We start from the raw sequence: 23193 nt of genomic DNA, 5'->3' as shown, positions 1-23193 counted from the left end.
CCGCAAGTCTGGGAGATGATTCTGTAGTTTACCTAGGTGCCCTGACCAGGAGGACGTTTTAGAAATATCATACCAGATGCGAGGGACATGAACTGAGACTCTGATATACCTACAAGGTAACTTGAGGGCCCGGGACGCAGTGCTGGTAGAGGCCTCGCAATAAATAATAGTTCAGTGAGACTTAAAGGTGCGAGGAGGTCATAAGTGGCTTATTTAATTGTGTATGGAGCAATACTTGAAGCCCATGCCACCAGGGACTACCCGCAGAGGAACAAAATTTGATAAGGAAAAAGTATCACCTTTTAAGACTGGCCACAAAATGGCGGACTCGAAAAGTGTGTATGAGGGAGAATTTACGGACAAACAATTGGCGCAAATAACAGCGGCGGTGAGTGCTGCCCCTAAATCCACGATTTGACTTATTGGCTGGACAATTAAAAAAACCTTGAATCGTCTGGGGCCGAAACGGAGAAGAGAGTGGGAGAAGCCGAAAATCGGATTGCAGCCGCAGAGGACTCTTGTTCTCAGAATACGCAGGAATTAACCAGGCTTCGGGCACAGCTTAAATCGCAACAGGAAAAAACAGAAGACATGGAAAACCGTGCCAGAAGATGTAATTTGAGAATTGTGGGGCTGCCGGAAAAGATTCCTGAAAAAGCACTTGGGCAACTGTTAGAACAATGGTTAAAAAAAGAACTGGCTCTCTCTGATAGCCGAGGAGAGCTGTGCATTGAACGAGCCCACAGGTTGGGGCGTTGGCAACCCAACCTGCAAAGGCCAAGAATAGTCATCATTAAAGTGCTCAATTACCTGCATAAGGAAGAGATATTAGGGGCTTTAGACTGAAGAGGGACTCACTTGCATATGAGGGGAACCTGATTAAGATTTTTCAGGACTATTCGGCGGGGGTACAAGAACAACGACGCCGTTTTCACCCAATATGCTCTGCACTGGTATCCAAGAATACTAAATTTATGCTACTTTATCCAGCCGTCCTAAAGATCCAACATGGAAGTCAATGGCGCTCCTTTCAAAACGCACAAGAGGCCCAGCAGTTTCTGGATGTAGAAATGAAAAAGCCAGATACATGACTTTGGGAAGGACTGTGAGTTGAGCAGGACATTTGAGGCCCCCCCTCCTCCCCGGGATTCTCAACTTGGGGAGAGGGGGTGAGGGGCCTGGATAAGTGGATGTGGTAAGAGTGCATTGAAAGTCTCTATTCGAGATTTGGATCATTGATGTATAGTAGTTGCAGATGTTATGATATACACTCAGGGGGCAGTTGCTATTCGCCCGGAATTGGGTCTATTTGGGCTAATGGTTGATACTCCCTTGAGGGGTGAGGGGTTTAGAAATAAGAAGATCATAGCTAAAGTAGGGGCTTTATGGGGCGAGAGAAGTCTAGGGTATGAAGGGGACCTGGAAGTGTGATAAACGGGGACGAGGGGAGAAGGGAGGGATGGGAGAGGCTTGAGGCAGGGGAGAGGGGCAGGGAATGGGAGGGATACAAGCTATTTGTGTGTATGTAAGGAGACTGAGTGGGATGTCTGGAGTGATGGGAGAATGGGGAAGGACTGGAAGTTAGTGCTGGGGAGGTGGTGGCTGGGACGCCTCCCTGGCATGATTGCTGGAAGATTGTATGGAAGCATTGACCGACAGATGAGATTACATGACTTCATTACAAATTATAACTTGGAATGTGGGGGGTATCCCATCGCCTGTTAAAAGACAAAAAATTTTAAAAACACTTAATGATCAACAGGCATCAGTTGCATTTCTGCAGGAGACACACTTAACAGGAGCAGAACATGCCAAACTGAAGCGCTGGTGGTTGTGGAAATTTTCTGAATCTCCGGCAGTGGGGGGAAAAGGAGGAGTGATCACACTGGTACGCAAAGGCATACATGTGAAGGTTATTAAGATTGTAAAAGATGCCCATGGTAGATATGTACTGGCATCCCTAATATTAGATCGACAGCAGTAGTGCTATGTAACATATATGCTCCCAACACGTAGGAAAAGCGATTCTATCTACAATTAACTCGAGCACTGCAAGGACTAGGAGAGGCCCAGATTAATAATGGGAGGAGATTTCAATGAGGCAGCGGACCCATCATTGGACAGGTCCAACCCATCGAGGAGGGAGCTGGCAGGCCGGAGAGGTATAGCAGGGTTGGAAGAGGCGTTTGCGGTGGTGGACGTGTGGAGAACCTTGAACCCCGTTAGAACGGGATTATACCCACTTGTCGAGAGCACACGCCTCTTTATCTCGTATAGACTATATACTTGTAACTGGGGACTTGTTTACACAGGTGGAAACAGCAAAAATGGGCCAATAATGATCTCAGACACACGCCTGGGTAATGGTGAGATTGCAGATAAAATGGGGAAAGGAGAGAGGCTTTTGTATGGAAATTCCCAACTTGGCTGTACCGGGACAATCAATTTTTACCTCACTTGATAAAATGTTGGAAGGATTTCAGTGCCAATAATGAGAGTCACAGGACAGACCCAGTGCTCTATTGGGAGGCAGCTAAAGCTGTACTTAGGGGGGAGATCATAGCTTACACAAGTTTTAAACGGAAAGCGAGGAAAACAGGAAATCCTTAGATTGGAGAAGAGGGTGACTAACTTACGGAGGCAATACAGTGTAGACCACTCACAGAGAATAAGGGTGCAACTATTAGAGGCGCAGCAAAGTCTAAATGAATTGATGCATCGTACAGTCCAGAGGTCTATGGCCCTATTATAAATACCACCTTTACAAATTCGCTAATAAAGGAGGGGGTTTTTTGGCACGGATCATGGGTAGGAAAGCAGGTTACCAGAAGATACTTACATTAAAGACCGCCAAGGATTACTAGCAAATAAAGATAGTGAAATCTCGGGAATCTTTAAAGAGTTCTTTTCTAAATTATATAAACCACAGGAAGATCTGGTCACACCTAGTGCGGCTTATTTGGCTAGTGTTGAGTTACCCAAAGTGGATGATGAGGAACTGAGGGTGCTGAATGCAGATATCACTATAGATGAAGTGATGTGGGTAATTAAACAAAGCCCCTTAGGGAAGGCACCAGGTCCTGATGGACTGAGGAATGAGTTCTACAAGTTATTGCAGACAGAAATGGCCCAGTATTGACCGAGGTCTTTAACATATCAGTTCAACGAGAAGTACTGCCGCTACATATGAATCAGGCCCATATAACGGTATTGTGAAGCCGGGTAAATTGGCGCAATGCCCAGAATCTTACAGGGCCCATTTCACTATTAAATTCGGAGGCAAAATTTTTGGCCAAACTGCTAGCTAATAGGCTGGCTAGATACCTTCCCTCCTTAGTAGAACACCCACAAGTGGGATTGTAAGGGGCAGGAAAATAGCAAAGAATATGAGGAGGATAATCTTAGCGTTGGAAAAAACACGACGGGAAGGGTTACCAACAATGTTAATTAGTTTTGATGCCGAAAAGGCATTTGATAGGGTGGATTGGGGATTTCTTTTTGAGAAACACTCAAAGCATATGGTGTGGGCGGATTCTTCCTGCAAGCAGTTTAAAACTTTGTATACTGATCCTAAAGCGAGAATCCTGGTAAATGGTATAGTCTCGGATTGGTTCCCTATAGGTCGAGGAACGCGCCAGGGATGCCCTCTATCACCACTTCTCTTGTCTTAACACTTGATCCACTGATAAGAGAGATAAGCAACAATATTGATATAACGGGAGTCCATATCCAGGATAGGGAATTTAAAATAGCAGCATTTGCGGACGACCTATTAGTCCTGTTGACGCACCCCATGACTTCTTTGAGACACCTTATGGAAAGCATAAAGGAATACGGGGATTATTCTGGATTTCATTTAAACTTGACGAAATCGGAGGCATTGGCGAGTCAGGAGGATAAGGAGGGAAGCCTGGGTACAGTTCCCGTTACGGTGGGCGACAGGATCATTTAGATACCTAGGTATTCAATTAACATTGGATCCTATGCAGCTCTATGCTGCTAATATTCCCAAGTTATTGCGAGATACGAGGGAGCAATTGGCCAAGTGGAACTCCCTACCATTGTCACTTTGTGGTAGGATTCATTTATATTAGAATGCTGGTGTTTCCAAAATGGTTATATATATTGCAAGTACTGCCCTTATGGTTATGGAAAAAAGATTTGAGGGCGCACCAGAGGCAGGTAGCTAGATTTTGTGGGCAGGGAAGAAGGCAAAGCTTAAATGGGAATACCTTAGGGGGGACTCAAGGGAGCGGAGGGTTAGGTATGCCAGACATGCGACTATATAATCAAGCGTGTCTCCTAAGACATTTAAGAGACTGGATTTAGGAACGAGTACGTATACAGATTTACAGTTAGAAAATAAGTATTTTAGTCCTTGGCACCTTAATTACTTAATACATGCAAAAACTGGAAATCTCCCTCAACAGGTTAAACACAGTCTACTGCTACAGCCTTTAAGGACATTTATGGAAAGTGATAACCAAACTTGGGGGCATAGCGCAGAGAGTAGTGTGATGTTGCCCATTGTTGGTAATGGGGAGTTTCACCAGGGCGGGAAAGTAAAATTTTCAGAGATTTGGGGAAGCGGGGAGTGATATTGTTGGGGAATTTTTTATTAAAAGACGGGACAATAATGCCTTATTCTGAGTTTGAGAAACACTACTCGGGAGGATTGTTAGCAAAATTAGCTTATCATCAACTTTCTCACTATGTGCGTAGTCTCCCCACTGTAAGCCTCTTGCCAGGATTTGAAAAGGAAATCCAGGACTTCCTGACTGGGGACGCAGCAGGACAGATATCAGTGTCCTGGTTTCATAAAGTACTGGAGGGGAAACAACCCAAAAGAGATGTTAAGTTGGTTGCTGAAAGATGGAGTCAGGAGGGTGGGAAGTCGAATAGCAGAAGGGAAGATACTAGCAGCGCTTCAGGGAGGTGTGAGGGTGGTGAACAGTGCCGAATTGCAGGAATGTCATTTTCGAACTGTACACAGGGCATATTTCTCGGGTGAAGCAGGCTTGGTACGCAGGGGCGGTGGAAACAAGTAAGTGTCCTAAATGTGCGACAGTGGGTGCCTCATTTTACCATGGCATGTGGCAATGTGGAGAGATACAAGGGTTTTGGTCAGCTCTCTCCCGATTTATAAGCTGGGTTCTGGGGTATCAAGTGGTCCTGTCCTTTGAAGGGATGATACTGAGTTCTATGATGGTATGGAATAAGGGAACGCTGAAGAAAAGATATTCTTAGTAAGCTCTGTATTTTGGGGAAAAAATGCATCTTAAACTGTTGGACTGTAGATAAGGTCCCTCGTTTTGGTATTGGAGAAATAAGGTGCACGAGCTCATGTTATGGGAAATGCAAGATGCCCGCAACACGCCAAGAGGCGGCTGCGATTTATAAAATTTGGAAGGCGTATATAAATAAAATATCCCCACGAGCACGGAGTCAAGTCCCTGAACTACTTTAGAGTAGCTGGAGTGCTTGAACGAGAGTGGAAAGAGCGTGAAGTTAATTGTTAAGTCAGACATCATTGCTAAGTGGTAGAGTGCATGAGAAGGGAGGGGGAAGGGGAAGATCAATAAAAGCCTCTGAGATTTTGATGATACAGTTATGTTAATGAAGGTCTTAATGTTAGATGCAATGTGTTAAGAATGTTCTAGATGCATAGAACCTATGAACTTCAGTAACCATACTGGGATGGAGGGGAAGGGGGGAAGAGCAGAGAGTCCTGAGGGAGGGGGGAGGGGAGTAGTTGGGATGGGACTGTTATAGTGGTAAGAACAGTGATAATATTAAAGAGTTATGTTCTAACGTGTTACTTTGGAAGGGACTTGTGTTTGTTTTGCATCGTGAATATGTGTGAATATTTAGAACAAAATGTATGAAGATGAACAGATAAGGATGGGGATATGTAGGGTATAAAATGATGACTGTCTATACGAGTTAAACTCTACTAATGTATGAGGTGAGATAGAGAGGGAAGTATGGTTACTGTCGAGAATATGTTTGTATTGATTATCATCAATAAAAACTGTTATTATTAAAGCAGAGGGGAGGAGGGAGGGTTAGGGGGATGGGAGAAAAGGTCAAAAGATTGATGATGGACTTATTATTGTATTCTATTTTGAAAGTTTGATGATGGTTTTATGGTTAAACCACATATTGGATGTGGTTAATTTTGTCTTCATCAATAAAATGTTGAAATATAATCATTAGACAAAGTTGTCTAATTTTTGTTTAAAATATTGGAACCATTCACTGTGACATAAGTACCTAAGTAATGCCATACTGGGAAAAGACCAAAGGTCCATCGAGCCAGCATCCTGTCCCCGACAGCGGCCATCCAGGTCAAGGGCACCTGGCAAGCTACCCAAACGTACAAACATTTTATACAAGTTATTCCTGAAATTGTGGATTTTTCCCAAGTCCATTTAGTAGCGGTCTATGGACTTGTACTTTAGGAAAACCGTCCAACCCCTTTTAAACTCTCTTAAGCTAACTGCCTTCACTACGTTCTCCGGCAATGAATTCTAGAGTTTAATTATGCGTTGGGTGAAGGAAAAATTTTCTCCTATTTGTTTTAAATTTACTACACTGTAGTTTCATCGCATGCCCCCTAGTCCTAGTATTTTTGGAAAGCATGATCAGACGCTTCACATCCACCTGTTCCACTCCACTCATTATTTTATATACCTCTATGTCATCTCCCCTCAGCCATCTCTTCTCCAAGCTGAAAAGCCCTAGCCTCCTTAGTCTTTCTTCATAGGGAAGTCATCCCATCCCCGCTATCATTTTTGTCGCCCTTCGCTGCACATTTTCCAGTTCTACTATATCTTTCTTGAGATGCGGAGACCAGAAATTGAACACAATACTCAAGGTGCGGTCGCACCATGGAGCGATACAACGGCATTATAACATCCTCACATCTGTCTCCATACCTTTCCTAATAACGCCCAACATTCTATTCGCTTTCCTAGCCGCAGCAGCACACTGAGCAGAAGGTTTCAGTGTATTATCGACGACGACACCCCGATCCCTTTCTTGGTCCGTAACTCCTAACGTGGAACCTTGCATGACGTAGCTATAATTTGGGTTCTTTTTTCCCCTACATACATCACCTTGCACCTGTTCACATTAAACGTCATCTGCCATTTAGCCGCCCAGTCTCCCAGTCTCGTAAGGTCCTTCTGTAATTTTCACAATCCTCTCGCGAGTTAACGACTTTGAATAACTTTGTGTCATCAGCAAATTTAATTACCTCGCTGGTTATTCCATCTCTAAATCATTTATAAATATATTAAAAAGCAGCGGTCCTAGCACTGACCCCTGAGGAACCCCACTAACTACCCTTCTCCATTGTGAATACTGCCCATCTAACCCCACTCTCTGTTTCCTATCCTTCAACCAGTTTTTAATCCACAATAGGACATTCCCTCCTATCCCATGACCCTCCCATTTCCTCTGTAGCCTTTCATGAGGTACCTTATTAAACGCCTTTTGAAAATCCAGATACACAATATCAACCGGCTCCCCTTTGTCCACATGTTTGTTTACTCCTTCAAAGCGTGCTGTGGCGGCTAAGAAAGCGCACAGAATGTTGAGTATTATTAGTAAGGGATGGAAAACAAACACGAGGATGTTATAATGCCGTTGTATCACTCCATGGTGCGACCGCACCTCGAGTATTGTGTCCAATTCTGGTCGCCGCATCTCAAAAAAGATATAAAGGAATTAGAAAAGGTGCAGAGAAGGGCGACGAAAATGATAAAAGGAATGGAACGACTTCCCTATGAGGAAAGGCTGAGAAGGTTAGGGCTCTTCAGCTTGGAGAAAAGGCGGCTGAGGGGTGATATGATAGAAGTCTACAAGATAATGATCGGATTAGAGCGGACAGATGTGAAGCGTTTGTTTACACTTTCAAACAACAACAAAACCAGGGGGCACAAGATGAAGCTAGAATATGGCAGATTTAAACAAACAGGAGAAAGTTTTCTTTACTCAGTGTGTAGTTAAGACTCTGGAACTCGTTGCCAGAGAATGTAGTGACAGCAGCTGGCCTTACAGAATTTAAAGGGGGTTTGGACAGATTCCTGAGGGAAAAGTCCATTGATCATTATTAATTTTTTTTTTTTTTTTTTTTTTTTTGGAGGGGGGGGGGGGGGGTTGCCGGGTTCTTGAAGCCTGGATTGGCCGCTGTCGGAGACCGGATGCTGGGCTTGATGGACCCTTGGTCTTTTCCCAGTATGGCGGTACTGTCGCGGTGCTCGAGGACCTTGGGCATACTGTCAGGCTTCTTCCCCGGGAGCACTGGTTTCGTGAGTCCTTGGGCCACTACCGTGGAGCGGCAGTGGCAGGCAAGATCACCTTCAAGGTAGAGATGAGACAAGACTGGACCGGAACCGCGGACTGGAGTTCTACACAGGAATACACGGAACTGGAACGCACCGGACGGTGCGCACTGAGTGGGGCCCGCTGGGACTGGAACACACTGGAGTGGCCCCACTGGACTGGAACATACAGGAGTTCAAACCCGCTGGACTGGAACACACTGGAGCGGAACCCACGGGACCAGAACCTGCTGGACTGGAACACACTGGACCTAGGCTTCAACCACGCTTAACCACCTTTCCCCGAGGGTAGAGCCCTCAGGTTCGGGCAGCCAGCAGGACTTACAGGAAAAACCGAACTGGAACTTGCAAGCAGGAACAGCAGGAATGAGGATCCAGGAGTGCCCCCAGGCACCTAGGCGAAAGCAAGGAAGACAGGCAGGGAATGTCCGGGTTCCGAAAGTAGGCAGGTTTTAAAGCAATGGTCAGGTTCAAGGAACAAGACTAAGGCTGGAGCTTCAGTATCAAGGAGTACTGGCAACAGACTGAACAAGGCTGAAGCTCCAGAAGCAAAAGAAACACACACGGAAAACCAGCAGGCTAAACACAAGAAGACTAGTAAACTGTACACAAGCTAATAGGAAAGCTATGCCAAGCAAACCAGTCGTACACAAGAAACATACTCTAAGCAAACACAGGAAAGCTGTACACAGGCTGACCAAAGCAAAGCTGTGCCCAAGCTAACAAGTCATACACTAGGAACATACACAGAGCAATCTCAGGAGAACTAGTAAAGCTGTACACAGGCTAACAAACAAAGCTGTGCCCAAGCTAACAAGTCATACACCAGGAACATACACAGAGCAATCTCAGGGAGAACTAGTAAAGCTGTACACAGGCTAACAAACAAGCTGTGCCCAAGCTAACAAGTCATACACCAGGAACATACACAGAGCAAACTCAGGAGAACTAGTAAAGCTGTACACAAGCTAACAAACAAAGCTGTGCCCAAGCTAGCTAGTCAAACACTAGGAACATACACAGAGCAATCTCAGGAAAACTAGTAAAGCTGTACACAGGCTAACAAGCAAAGCTGTGCCCAAGCTAACAAGTCAAACACCAGGAACATACACAGAGAACTAACAAAGCTGTACACAGGCTAACAAGCAAAGCTGTGCCCAAGCTAGCTAGTCAAAACATAGAAACTCACACAGAGCAAACAATGTAGCAGTGTACAGAGCACTCTACATACCAGGGCCCTTAGACAAAATGCAAAGCCAAGGGCTGTAGTCTCTAAGTGATTAATAAAGCCCTTCCACACCAGAGGCACAGCTGCAGCAATCACCTTGCATCCAAACAGAGGCTTGACACACAGAGAAGTCAGCCCACAGGAAGGAACAGCGGGAGCCATCTTGGATACTGGCATAGAGGACGTCGGCAGCCATCTTGGAAGAGGCATAGCCCACAGAGCCAGAGAGAAACAGACAGACACAGAGACAAGCAGAAGCCAGCACAGCCACTGACTCCCAGAAACAGGGTAAGTATGAGGGTGGGCACGGCCATAGACGTGACAGGTACTTATGTACTTATGTCAGGCAAGATTTCCCCACACTAAAGCCGTGCTGACTTGGTCTCAGTAATCCATGTCCTTGGATGTGCTCTGTAATTTTGTTTTTAATAATAGCCTCTACCATTTTCCCTTGCACCGACGTCAGACTCACCGGTCTATAATTTCCCGGATCTCCCCTGGAACCTTTTTTTTTTTTTTTTTTTTTTTTAATCGGCGTTACATTGGCCACCCTCCAATCTTCCGGTACCACGCCCGATTTTAAGGATAAATTGCATATCACTAACAGAAGCTCCGCAAGCTCGTTTTTCAGTTCTATCAGTACTCTAGGATGTATACCATCCGGTCCAGGAGATTTGCTACTCTTCAGTTTGCTGAACTGCCCCATTATGCCCTCCAGGCCTACTGTGAATTCAGTAAGTTTCTCTGACTCGTCCACTTGAAATACCATTTCCAACACCGGTATCCCACCCAAATCTTCCTCGGTGAAGACCGAACCAAATAATTCATTCAATCTCTCCGCTACGTCATTGTCACCTTGATTGCCCCTTTTACCCCTCGGTTGTCCAGCGACCCAATGCAACAATAGGGGAAATCAGAAGTTGGCAAAAGCTATTACACATCACTACAGTTCCATATACCATCAGCAACAAACATCTCAATATTCTCAGCTGCGAGATTAACGGAGTTTTGTAGCTAAGTATAAGTCATATTACATTTCGATGTATCTATATTAATAAAAAAAATATTACATGCTTAGTTTTCAGTTCTTGTCCAGAAGTTTATGAAGCCATTCACAGCCTCCCCCCCCCACTACTTCACTGTACCAATATACAAATCATCCAGAGATGAGGAGGGTGAATTATGCAGGATAATACTAGATTTTCCCTTACCAATAACAGAGGATAAATCATGTCAAAGTGAACAGAAAGTGAAGGCAACATTTTGAACTTCTAAAGGCCTGGTTTCTCTTTGAAGTAGAAAGAAAGCAGCAGGTTTTTCCACTGGCAAACATGAATGTGCTCATGTCTTAGCTTTGACTGCTGGAGTAATCCAGTCTTGGTGACTAAGACAAACTGCTTCCGATGCAGCAAAGTCCATGCTGCACCCTGCCTAAGTGTTTTACAGAAAGTCCAGTTTATGAGTTATTAATGTTGAATAATAGACCTGTAAGCTGTCCTGGAAAAACTTATTCACGCTCAAACACAACATTTACTGAGCTGTTACTGTCTGAATGCCCCTGAACAGCTATTTTTTAATCAGACTGGTTCAAGAAACGTACACCGCATCTTCATTTAGGACTGCCAAGAATACATGCTGTATTTTAGCTCAATCTTCCAAATATGACTACGTCTGCTGAAAATGGTGGATGACAAGGAGTAACAAACTATTTAGATAAAGCTATATTTGTTTTTGTTTATAACTTTGCGGAGGGAAAAAGGAATACTGGATTTTTCCATATATTTCGGAAATACTGTGGAGTACTACACTGCAGATATGGTTTACTTTCAAGCGCTTAACAATGGAGGAGTGACTTAAGAACAAAGACCTGTGAAAACAAAAAAGGAGACCAAGAAGCCAAGCAAACAGCATATATTTACAGTGCCATATGTAGTATTGCTGTTGCTTTCCAGATGAACTAGAGACATGCTTGCCAAAGAGGGTCACACAAAACAGGGCTGTTGCCCCCACCCCCCAAATATGGACCTACTGTTCCTGCAGACCTCCACCTGAATACACAACTGGCAGTGGCAGTTAGCATGGCTCATGCAATCCATCCTATCCTACACATGGGCTTCCTGTTAGACTATCCTTTAAAGAGCTGGGTTCTGCCAGTGAATATTGACTCAGACGCCGTTTGACCGCTGGTTGACTAGGCGAGGGAAGAGAGAAATCTTCTATTTTGCTTTGGTCCTCGTGCCAAATGTCTAGATCTTCAAAATCTAGAAAATGGGATCATACTGGATTAAAGGCTGGAAAACACTGAACTACCAAGTACCATAATGAAATACAATAGGCTAATAACATCACATTATACACTAATACTACTACTACTAAGCATTTCTATAGCGCTGCCAGGGTTACGTAAATATCGGTATGTAACAATTTGCCCCTTACTCAAAGGGATTTGGGAATTAGGCCATTCCAACTTTATATTCAAGATAAAAGAAAACATCTTTAAATTGTCTAATGGGAAGCAGACACAACAGGTAGAAGAAATAGCTCAAGACCTTTCCATAGCTTGGTTTACAAAATATGTGCTAAGAAAGGCAGCAATTTTGCAAAGAATTTATTTAAGTTCTCTAAACTTAAGAAAAAAAAAAGTCAAAATATTTTTGGGAGACAGGAGGCGTGAAGACAATACTGGTTTAAAAATACATTTGTTAAAATTTTACCCATTATTATTTTGGGAATGCACAGTAGAAAGTGGTATGACAATTCATGCAGTTGGCTTGGGGAGGGGGGGGGGCGCTGTACTCCATACTTCAAAGACTATAAACCATTTAAAATGTGCTTTTTATACATGTGGTCATAGTGGGATGGGGAGGAGGGCATTTAACAAAATTCCTTGTTGTCACATTGATGGGTGTGTATATTGTTTGGTTCTATTGCAAATGTGTTATTGCTGTGTTTTATTTTGTTTGGGGACTTCAATAAACATATTTAACATAAAACGTGCTTTGCTCTGAATTAACACAAGGCAGACAATGGCTTTATATGGATGAAAATGCATAAATGACAAAAAGTGAAAATACCAAACCAGTTAGTGCAAAGATAAAATACTCCTACTCAAACCAGTTAATCATTACAAGTCAATGGAAACTTGCAAGACGCTCTGGAACCAGTTTTCACACCATGATCTGAGAGCAGGTCATGATAAATACACAGAGGAAACTTATCGGGCAACAGGTCTATGATTAGTACGAAGCCCTGGGATGAGTGATAGAAAAACATCTGTGTGTAAGAAGCGCCAGGCTCTGCTGAAAAATACTGAGGGCAAGACTGTTTTTAGACCTCAGTAACCAATGCCTCACCCTCCCCAAACAACTAAAATAAAAGAGAAATGCTAAACACTAACTCTATAAAAGTTGTTAAAAATAGCAGCACAATTAATTGAATAGCAAGCTAATTAGCACCAATAACTGGCTTAGCCAAAAATTATTGCAACTAAATTTAATTGGAATATATGCACTTAAATTTTACACACGTTCAAAAAGTGGGTGCGAAAATGGGAGGGTCATGGGTGGAACAGGAGCATTCCTAGCATTAACTCACATTGTTATAGAATACAGTAAAGACCATTATGGTTCATCTAGTCTGCCCAGAAGGGTGGCCAGGGTTGCACCTGCCACTCCATGCAGGTAATCCCCCCTCCCATGCTTTTCTTGTGTGGAAATATTCTATACTTTCATTCCATCCTCTGTGTATATTTTGTGCCTTTTTTTTTTTTAATTCCTTCACTATTTTCATCCCCAACACCTCCACCTCCCATGAAGGGGCACTGCAGGCATCCACCATCCTATCCATGAAGTGGTATTTCCTAAAGCTGCTTCTCAGTTTCCCCCTTTGCAGTTTCATTTTATGTCCTCTGGTTCTATAGCCTATACTTGGAAAAAGTTTGTTCCTTTATATCATTATTTATATCTTAATACATACGACAGCCTAAGGTGTAGGTGTAGGAAGTGGTCTTGCCCTTTTTAGGTTACGGGTAGGAGAGCCTGAAGGGAGGTATTTCCCTTTTAGGAAGAAAGCCCAGTCTATGAAACTTCTGGACCCATCTGGAATTAGGAGGAGGTGGCCCAAAAAGGTGAGGTTAGGTATTAGAAGCGAAGGCAAAGAAGGAGGTAAAAAATCCTCACGACACCGTGAAGATGAAACAAAAAAGTGAGGAGAATGGATGAGGATACCAACTGTTTTATATTATTCACTTAAAAAATTCACTTAAAAAATTATATTAGAAGCACCATAAAAACACTCCCTAGGAGGCAGAAGTCAGTAGTGAAGGGAGCCCAAAGGTTGAGGTCCTGGTCCTACCTGTAACCTGAGAGGCTTACCAGAATGGGCTGAGAATCCCAAGGAGCCAGGAAAACTGGAAGAGAGGCTGGCCAGAGCAGGCTGAGAACCCCCAGGACAAAGACCCCGAAGGAGAAGCCAGGGAAACTGAACATGCAACAGAAAGGTACTTACCTTAATGACTTTAACGAAGAGGAGTGTTTCCAATGTGTTGATGTTAGAGGCAGTGTGAAGAAAACACTGTGTTAGTTTGTGACTTGGACTAACAGCCTTGGGGTGGAGGACAGGACCCTAACACATACCCCGACAATCTACTAAGAGGGGCTCAGTTCAATATTGATTGATGAAAGAAAGCTATATTCATGGGCGAGGTACCCCGCAGTCTTGGTTGGAAGGGGGCTGTGCTGGCTGATTTGCCTAAGACTGGGCCCAGGAGGAAGGCCTAATTTGCATATCACCAAGCGCCTCCTCGACAAGGTTGTTTTGTTGCCCAAATAGCCTAAGGGTTTAAAGAAGTACCAGAACTCATGATTGCTTAAAGAGACTCCTGCCCAAAGGAGAGCCTGAAGGGTGGGGGGGGGGGGGGGTGGTAGACAAAGACACCCTAAGTGAGAAGAGGTTCAGTATTCAAGACCCTAAGCATCTGTGTTGAAAGTGTTCTGTTTCTGAGCTATCCTTCTTAAAGACAAGTCTTAAAGTATGCTCCAGAGGACTACAGACTCTGGTCATAACCAAGGCCGAGTTCATTGCTGTTTGTCAGACTCCCTGTGATAGCAGCCTATCATAAAGAGAGGCATAGACAGCATCTTCCTATAGAATCTTGCCCAAGCGAGCAGAGTCATGCGATAGAATGCAATGCCCTAGCAAGCCTTGAAAACCAATAGGAAACAGAGCAGGAATAAATTGTCAGTTTTCTCAGTGGAGAAGGTAAACAGTAGAGTGCCCCAAGGATTAGTACTGGAATCCGTTATTTTTAACATATTTATAACAAATCTGGAATAGGGAGCAATGAGGGTCATTAGATCAAATAACACTAAATTGTTAAAGCACAGGATTGTGAGGAATTGCACAAAGATCTTGTCAGACAAGAAGACTGGGCATCTAACAAAGAATAAATAAAATGTAGCCAAGTGCAAAGTGATGAACATAGAGAAAAATAATCTCAACTTCCAGGTACAAAATGTGTTCCATGTTAAGAGTTATCGATCAGATCTTGAGGCTCATCATGAATAATTTTGTTTAAATTTTAAGCCTAGTGTGCTGTGGCTGCCAAAAAGCAAATAGAATGCAATGATTAATGGAGAACAAAACAGATAACCCTTCTGTTTAGATCCATGCTGCAACTGCACTGATAGTAGTGTGTGCAGCTTTGATCACATCTCTAAAAAGGATCACACAACTAGAAAGAAAGGTTCAGAGGATAACAAAAATAATGAAGCACTCTTCAGCTTTGATCACATCTCTAAAAAGGATCACACAACTAGAAAGAAAGGTTCAGAGGATAACAAAAATAATGAAGCACTCTTCAGCTTTGATAAGAGACGCTTAAGAAGAGGTCTAGAAAATCATGAGGACAGTAGAAAACGTAAATAAGGAATAGCTGTTTATCTTTTCCACGATACTAATAGACAGCGGATTTAAACACATCAGAGAAGTGTTTTTTTGTTGTTGGTTTTTTTTTGTTTTGTTTTTAATTCCATGAAAAATTAAGCTATGGAATTTATTGCAAGATGTGGTCAACCAGGTCTACAGATATATGTTTGGGAAAGTTATTAAAGAAAAGATCAATAAATCATTAGCGGCCACGTAGACGTGGGAAAGCCATCCCTTGTTCCTGGGATTGAACAACAGATAGTGCTACTCTTTTGGAGCTTGCCAGATACTTGTGAGCTGAACCGATTCCCATCAGACAGGATGCTGGATTGATGGACCTTTGGTCTGACCCACATGGCACCTTATACTTATTTGGATTTTTTCGCCTTTTTGAAGAAATTCACACAAAGCAGTGTACAACAATACAAGAAACACAGGCAATGGATAATTACAGCAGCAAACATTCAAATACTACACATTGAAACATCTTAACAGACAGCACAGGGTATAAGCAGAGATGGAACATAGAGACAAATAAGATAGAAATAAGGGTGACCAACTTAAGGAAGATTACATATGAAATCACTACTACTACTACTTATTTCTAAAGCGCTACTAGACGTACGCAGCGCTGTACACTTTAACATGAAGAGACAGTCCCTGCTCGACAGAGCTTACAATCTCAATGAGGACAGACAGAACAAACAAGAGATAAGGGAATATTAAAGTGAGGATGATAAAATAAGGGTTCTGAACAAAGTGAATAAGGGTTAGGAGTTAAAAGCAGCATCAAAAAGGTGGGCTTTTAGCTTAGATTTGAACACGGCCAGAGATGGAGCTTGACGTACCGGCTCAGGAAATCAGAAACGATACAACTGGTGTTAGTCTTGTGTGTGTGCGATACACACAAAGACTAACACCAGTTGCATAAGACAATAAGTGTGACTAGACAGTTATAGTCTTATGACTTGATTCTGCTAACCAAAGCAGCAGAAGCCAGGTGTGACAAAACAGTGGGTTTTAAGCCTGTAAAACTGTATTGATTATTTCTTGAAGTGTATTTCTCTAGTCTGGCCAGCAGGTGGTGCATGTTTATGTTTAAAGCTGTTACAGAGAAATGACTGCTCCTTCTTTAGTTAACACAGATAAGAGTTAACCTGCAGTGTTGTGGCCAGCTCAGGGGCATAGCAAGGTGGGGCCACGGGGGCATGGGCCCCCACAGATTTAGTCCTGGACTCAAGAAGACAGCAGCACAGATCAGCGAATGCGCCAGAGACTGGCGCTGAACAAGACTTCGGCTGGTGGGGGTTGGGGACCCCCGCCAGCAAAGGTACCTTGTGGCTTGGGGGGAGGGTCAAAAGTGATGGGGGAGCAGCGGCAGCAGGGGGGGGGTTGAGGGCTAAAATGTGCCCCTCCCCCCACCATGGGCTCTGGACCCCCCCCCCTCTCCAGCCAAGGTCTGGCTACGCCCCTGGGCCAGCTACTTTTTTTTTTTTTTTTAAATTTATAACCATTTAAATTTTTACAAGCGATAAAACAACTTGCTGGAAATACAGAGAAAGTAATATGCAAGAATTATTTCAGTCAGGTAATTCTATTCTCTTCCTTAGACTACTAAATAGGGAGAGTGAAACAAGATAAGAAGATCAATTAAACAGTAAACAGAAAAAAAAACATGGTATTAACCTGATTATCCCCAGATATTACTCGTCTAATTCCACATTGATCATCTGGTTGGCTTCTTCAAGGCCAATACGGTGTACAGTCAAATCATTTAATTGAAAAACATACTTATTGTCCAATATTAGTTAGAAATAATACATCTGATTAGATTCTCTCTCTTTTAAAAACCAGAACTTATTTAACAATACATATACTTAAGTCTCTAATTCAAATCCCACTGATTAAAGTAATCCAAGTTTTCACAGGCTTCACTCCTTTTAAAGTAATAATTTGAGGAAATATTTCTGAGGAAAACTTTAGGAGTCATACCCGGAACTCTGGGAAAGACAATAATCTCGATATTAATCATCTATAATATTCATTTTATTATTCAAAAGTTCTTGTTTATTATCATAACCACTTCTTGCTCAAGTAGAATCATTTGTTATATCAATTTTTTACTCCCAAAGGGTTCAGTTGAATTGTCCATGTAACTCTAATAAAATTATATCTGAAACAAAATTATTTACTGCCACCGTTAGGTCCCGAAGCGCCTTCCAGATGGTATTCAATGTAACCTCCACGGGAGCCAAAAACTCCAAGTTGATTTCTCATAGGTGTTTAGGAGTGGTTCCGCCGATTCGGGTTCTGCTGTAAACATCCTCCGTTTCAGCATATACCTCTAACTCACTCCTCCACTCCTTTGGACATGGTGGTTGAATAATTCGGGAGTGATGGAGTTGTTTTTTCCAGGTCCAAGAGTGTCGACGCTCCTTCGCCGGCGCTAATCAAAGGACTCGCCAACCCTTTCATCTGTGGGCAGTTCGTTGCGCAGCGGTCCCACACTTGCTGCTCAGGGGATAAAACGCTGCCCATCGGCGGCTGACCGCCAGTTGTCCCCTTCCTCTCAGTTAAGGTAACTGTAATTGCAGAGAGGAAATTTACGTAAAGAAGATGAAACTTCAGAGGGCAGCTGGGCCGCTGGGCATACGAACTTCAGGTCACCATCTTACCACTCTCCCAGTTTGGGACACTCTTTGTCTGGTTTCTCCTCAGAGGCCTGTCTGATATGGGTAACCCTTCAGCATAGCCCTCTAAGTCATTGAAACACACAAGCCCCTCCACCTCTACAAGGTGGTGTCCCTTCGGAGGGGTGGGCCAGCTACTTTTAAAACTTATTGTTCTGGGCTCTGATTGATCCATATTTCAGTTACTTGTCTCAGTTTGCTAATTGCACCTTTTCTGTTCATTGCTCTCATTTTTTTCATGACAAACATTTTTAGTTTAACTGCCTCTGCTTGTCTAGACTAAGAATCCTGGTGGTTTGGGTAGGGTCTGTGAGTGCTTCCTAGGAACTGTGAGACCACTGGGAGTGTGGCCCCAGTAATCACTGGGGAATACTTGAGATCCAGTCGGTGGAAGGAAGGTGCTAGTGTAGAGCACAAGCAGCAGGTGCAGACGGACCTGAGCTGTGCTGGGGATAGACCCAGGTGGGTGGCTAGGTGTTTTGTGACACCAGGCATGGGAATCAAACCCAAACCTCCTACATGGAGCTGCAAAGCATTATAGCTAAGCCATCAGCTGGGAGCAGGATGATGTTTGGAATACCAAAACCACAATCTAAAAAGCATCAGAAGGCTATTTTTTCAATGGCAAGCTTTTTTCTGGGGTTCCCCCACCAATTTTTAGCAATACACTAAAACCAGGGAAAAGGTTATGGGCCCTCAGTTCAAATAAGAGCACACTCCTGGAACATACCCAGATGTGACAGTAGCTGTACATAAGCAGCCCAAATTTCGGTTTTGGAACCGACCCGAAATCCAGGTTCGGGTTTCGGTCGAAAATATCTGTGCATTTTCTGCTGAACTGAACCCCCCCCCCCCCCCAATTGCTCTCCCACTCCCCCTTTCCTGAACGATCACCCATAGGTCCTCCCCGGGCAGAGCCTTACTGAAGCCCTGGTGGTCTAGTGGCATCTTCAAGGGCATGAACAGATCCCACTCGTTCTTGCCCCAGGGCACTGTTCCAATCCAAATGACTGTTGAGACTTTTGCAGGAGGTCTTGGCAGCCATTTTGCAATTGCAACCAACACGGGCAGGAGCGAGTCCTCTGTCTGTGCTGGTTCCAATCAGAAAATGGCTGCCATGACCTCCTGCGTCAGTCTCAGCAGCCATTTGGATTGGAGCAATGCCCTGGGGCAAAAACGAGTGGGGTTCGTTCCTGCCCCCACAGAAGAAGCTAGACCACCAGGGCTTCACTAAGGTAGGCCTGGAGACAGCTTATGGGTGTCAACAGGAAGGTGGAGAATAGTCACTGCTGGAAGGGAGGCTTTTATGGTCAGAGGGAGCAGTTTCATTTACAGTTTCTGCTGAAACTGAGTGGCCAATTTGGTCAAAGATTAAATCCTGGGTTCGGTCAGGCTCTGTAGGGTCCCAAAAAGTCTCCCCCTTCCCCCCACCCCTGGACACCTTCCCACTAACGTCTTTTTTTTTTTTACTGTAGATTGTTACCTGCCTAATTGTCTGCATGGCTTTTGCGTTTTATGAATGGGTTACTTTCCTTTTATTGTATTTCTATTCCTTATTCTGTGTACATTTTATTTGTAAACTGCTATGGCCTGTCTGAAGGAAACGGGCCTGCTGCCAGCCTAGGCTCAGGAATTTTGCAGAATTAAAGCCTGCATGTTCAGACCTTTCTTGAGGCCATTCTAACAAAAAGAAGAGAGACAAACATCTTGCTTAAAAAAAAAAAAAGTCCTCTCACTTATGTGCAAGATTTACAAAATGATACAATCCACCCACACATTCATTATGAAGAACAAACAGGGAGACATACAGAGCTCTCAAACCATCTTCTGTAGCAAGCCAAAACCTTACCTCCAGAAGAGATATCAACTGCCGAACTGAGGGGAGGCAACAGCCCACTCTCATCCCACTAAAAAAATCATTTCCATTGAGGGACCTGAAGCTACGCACACACACACGTTTACCAATTCTGGTCCCAGAAAAAATAGTAAGCTGCACTTTGGCAGTTATTTAAGTTACTTTGACCCCAGTAGACATTGCAATACTATTAATATTAAGCTATTTTAGACACAGTTTCAGAGCATGTATTCAATCCAATGCATTTCAACTGAAAAGTCATATTGCAGGTTTTAACCCATTTAAACCAATTAATCACGTGATCTTATATAAGTACATAAGTAATGCCACACTGGGAAAAGACCAAGGGTCCATCGAGCCCAGCATCCTGTCCACGACAGCGGCCATCCAGGCCAAGGGCACCTGGCAAGCTTCCCAAACATACAAACATTCTATACATGTTATTCCTGGAATTGTGGATTTTTCCCAAGTCCATTTAGTAGCGGTTTATGGACTTGTCCTTTAGGAAACCGTCTAACCCCTTTTTAAACTCTGCCAAGCTAACCGCCTTCACCACGTTCTCCGGCAACGAATTCCAGAGTTTAATTACGCGTTGGGTGAAGAAAACCTTTTCTCCAATTTGTTTTAAATTTACTACACTGTAGTTTCATCGCATGCCCCCTAGTCCTAGTATTTTTGGAAAGCATGAACAGACGCTTCACATCCACCTGTTCCACTCCACTCATTATTTTATATACCTCTATCATGTTCTCCCCTCAGCCGTCTCTTCTCTTAAGCTTGTTCATATACTCTCTGCTTGTAAATTAACACATATGAATGTCATCCATTCCCATACAAGTTTTAATCTATGAAAGTTAAGCAAACCCAGGGTGTCCAGTCATGCACTCTACATCCTCCAGTTTGTATAAAGCACTACCCTGTAAGATGTTGGTGATTATCAACTTGCAAATGCTATGGTGAGACCTAAGTCAGCGTATAGAAAGCAGTACTAGGAAAACTAAATACATAGCTCACTCCATAGCAAAACATTAATTGATTACATTCTTTTCAGAGTATAAATATATTTCAATCCTAAAAAATTATCAGTACTAAACACGATTTCAAGATGCAAGTAACTAAGGGGAGATGTGCAGAACATAATACTACCATATCTAACACTCAAATGCAACACAAACCAGAGTGAATGCGGCACAAATCCCAAAGGAATATTTATTTTATTATTTGGATTTATCACCTTTTTGAAGGAATTCACTCAAGGCTGTGTACAGCAAGAATAGATCAAACATAAGCAGTAGGCAACTAGAGCAGTAAAAATATTCAAACAATACAAAGTATGGCATGGTATACTACTTGCAATGACAACACATTGAGGCATATTTTCAAAGCACTTTGGGAGGCTAAGTTCCATAGGTTTCTATGGAACTTTGGGAGGCTAAGTGCTTTGAAAATGAGCCTCAATATGTACTAGAACATTATAATTGGTAGTGAGGGGTAAGGCAAAGTTGTATGTTTACTAAGCGGCGCGTTAGTGTTTTTAATGCGCGTGAATGGTTTAAGTGTGTTAAACATGTTTAATGCTCGTAAATGGTTTACACGTGTGAAACGCTAATGCGCCCATAGATATGTATAGGCATGTTAGCATTTTAACATGCCTTAAATTTACAGGCATATTAAGAACACTAACACACCTTAGTAAACATACCCCCAAATGACATGATGAACTTCAGCGAGTAAGAGATTTATATTCAAATATTCCATCCGTTATTATGTTAGGATATTAATTTATTTTTAAATAATTAGGAGTTGAGGAATATTTGGGTAGCTTGAGTTCTTTTCTTTTTTTATGATGTTGGTGCTAAAAAGACATATGGCCTTTGCATTGCCTTATATTATGTCATCTTGCATCTATCGTAATCCACCTCGAACCTTACCCAATAAACATGGACTATAAATGGCAGTTTAAATTAAAAATGTTTAAATTCACACAAGTGCATATGGAGGAGAGGTGTGATCTGCACAGACCACCAGCACAACAGGCAGGTGGGGGTTTGGAGGGGGAGCCGGGAACAGATTCTTACAAACAGTAATCGAGGTTAAAAAAAAGTAGTATTAACTTTTTATTCAAAGGGGAATTAGAAAGGAAAGGAACCCTCAAATAAAGTGGGGGCTCTTGTGCCAATACCAATAAAACTAGTAGAGAGATGTGGTAGCCGTTGTAAACTGGTGAGAGCAGAGACAGACATATAGAGGAGGATAGAAGAGGTTATAAAGTCACTCGCCTTATCACCTACTTTGCTGACCAACCAGCTACCACTGACCAGAGAGGAAGTAACAGAGGCAGCAGCCGCTCCTTCCCACGTTCTCGTTAGAACTTAGCACGGCAACGCTCCCTTAACCCGCATTCTTGTCTGGAGAGTCTTTTCTTTGCATTCTGTGCGGAAAACGCATTCGTTTGCTATTTCTACAACCACGGTGAGGGAGAAAGAAAACACCCTAACTAGGGAAACCTTCCCTCCCCCACCCCTGCCCACCGAGACACTCACCAGCTGCAGCTCCAGAGTCTCCGGCAGCCGTCATATATCTCACACTAAACCTACACTACCGACTCGCCTGATTGACTGACCACCTCACTCACTTCAGAGAGAGAAGCGAGGGTGTTGGGTTACGCCCACCCGCCCACCGCCAACCAATAGCTGGGGCCGTGGGCGGTGCTTGAGCTGCTGACCGCCGAACGCTGCCCTTCTTTTCCTTAGGGGGTGGGGTTTGAGCCAGCTTCGTCTCCACCTCCTACCATTTTTAGAAGTGAGGTAAAAAAAAACGACTGTTTCGATAGATCGCTGCGCGTGCTCGGGTTTTCTTTTCTGCGGTATTTACCCGCCTGAACCGAATGAGAGATTTTAAAGCACGATCAGCTCCGGTAAAACCGGGGTTCTGTTGCAGGCTGTGACAACAAGAACCCAACGAAGACAAAATAACTTGCATTGAGTTTAGCCAATTTCCCAACTGACTGTATCATGCATTTTGTCCCCTATCTATATATCTGCACTTGGTCCCTCAGCTATATGGTAAGCTTCCTTTTACAAAGGCACAATAGAGTTTTTAGCATAAGTGTACGCTAAAGCTAAACACTAGAGATGCCCTTATATT

General features: G+C 43.3%; 1 protein-coding gene across 1 annotated transcript in view; it reads right to left on the bottom strand.

Moving 5' to 3' along the window:
- The window catches only part of ITPKC (inositol-trisphosphate 3-kinase C), a 150851-nt gene extending 128194 nt beyond the window's left edge, over window positions 1-22657 (bottom strand). Inside the window, exon 1 of the mRNA XM_030217676.1 lies at window positions 22590-22657. The gene's annotated coding sequence lies outside the window, so the exon portion shown is untranslated. The remainder of the gene's footprint in view (window positions 1-22589) is intronic.
- Between the last annotated feature and the right edge of the window lie 536 nt (window positions 22658-23193).

Source organism: Microcaecilia unicolor, chromosome 11 (genome assembly GCF_901765095.1).
Source record: "Microcaecilia unicolor chromosome 11, aMicUni1.1, whole genome shotgun sequence".
Classification (NCBI taxonomy): domain Eukaryota; kingdom Metazoa; phylum Chordata; class Amphibia; order Gymnophiona; family Siphonopidae; genus Microcaecilia; species Microcaecilia unicolor.
Note: the sequence above shows the minus strand (reverse complement) of the source record. Positions and strands in the feature narration are given on the sequence as shown.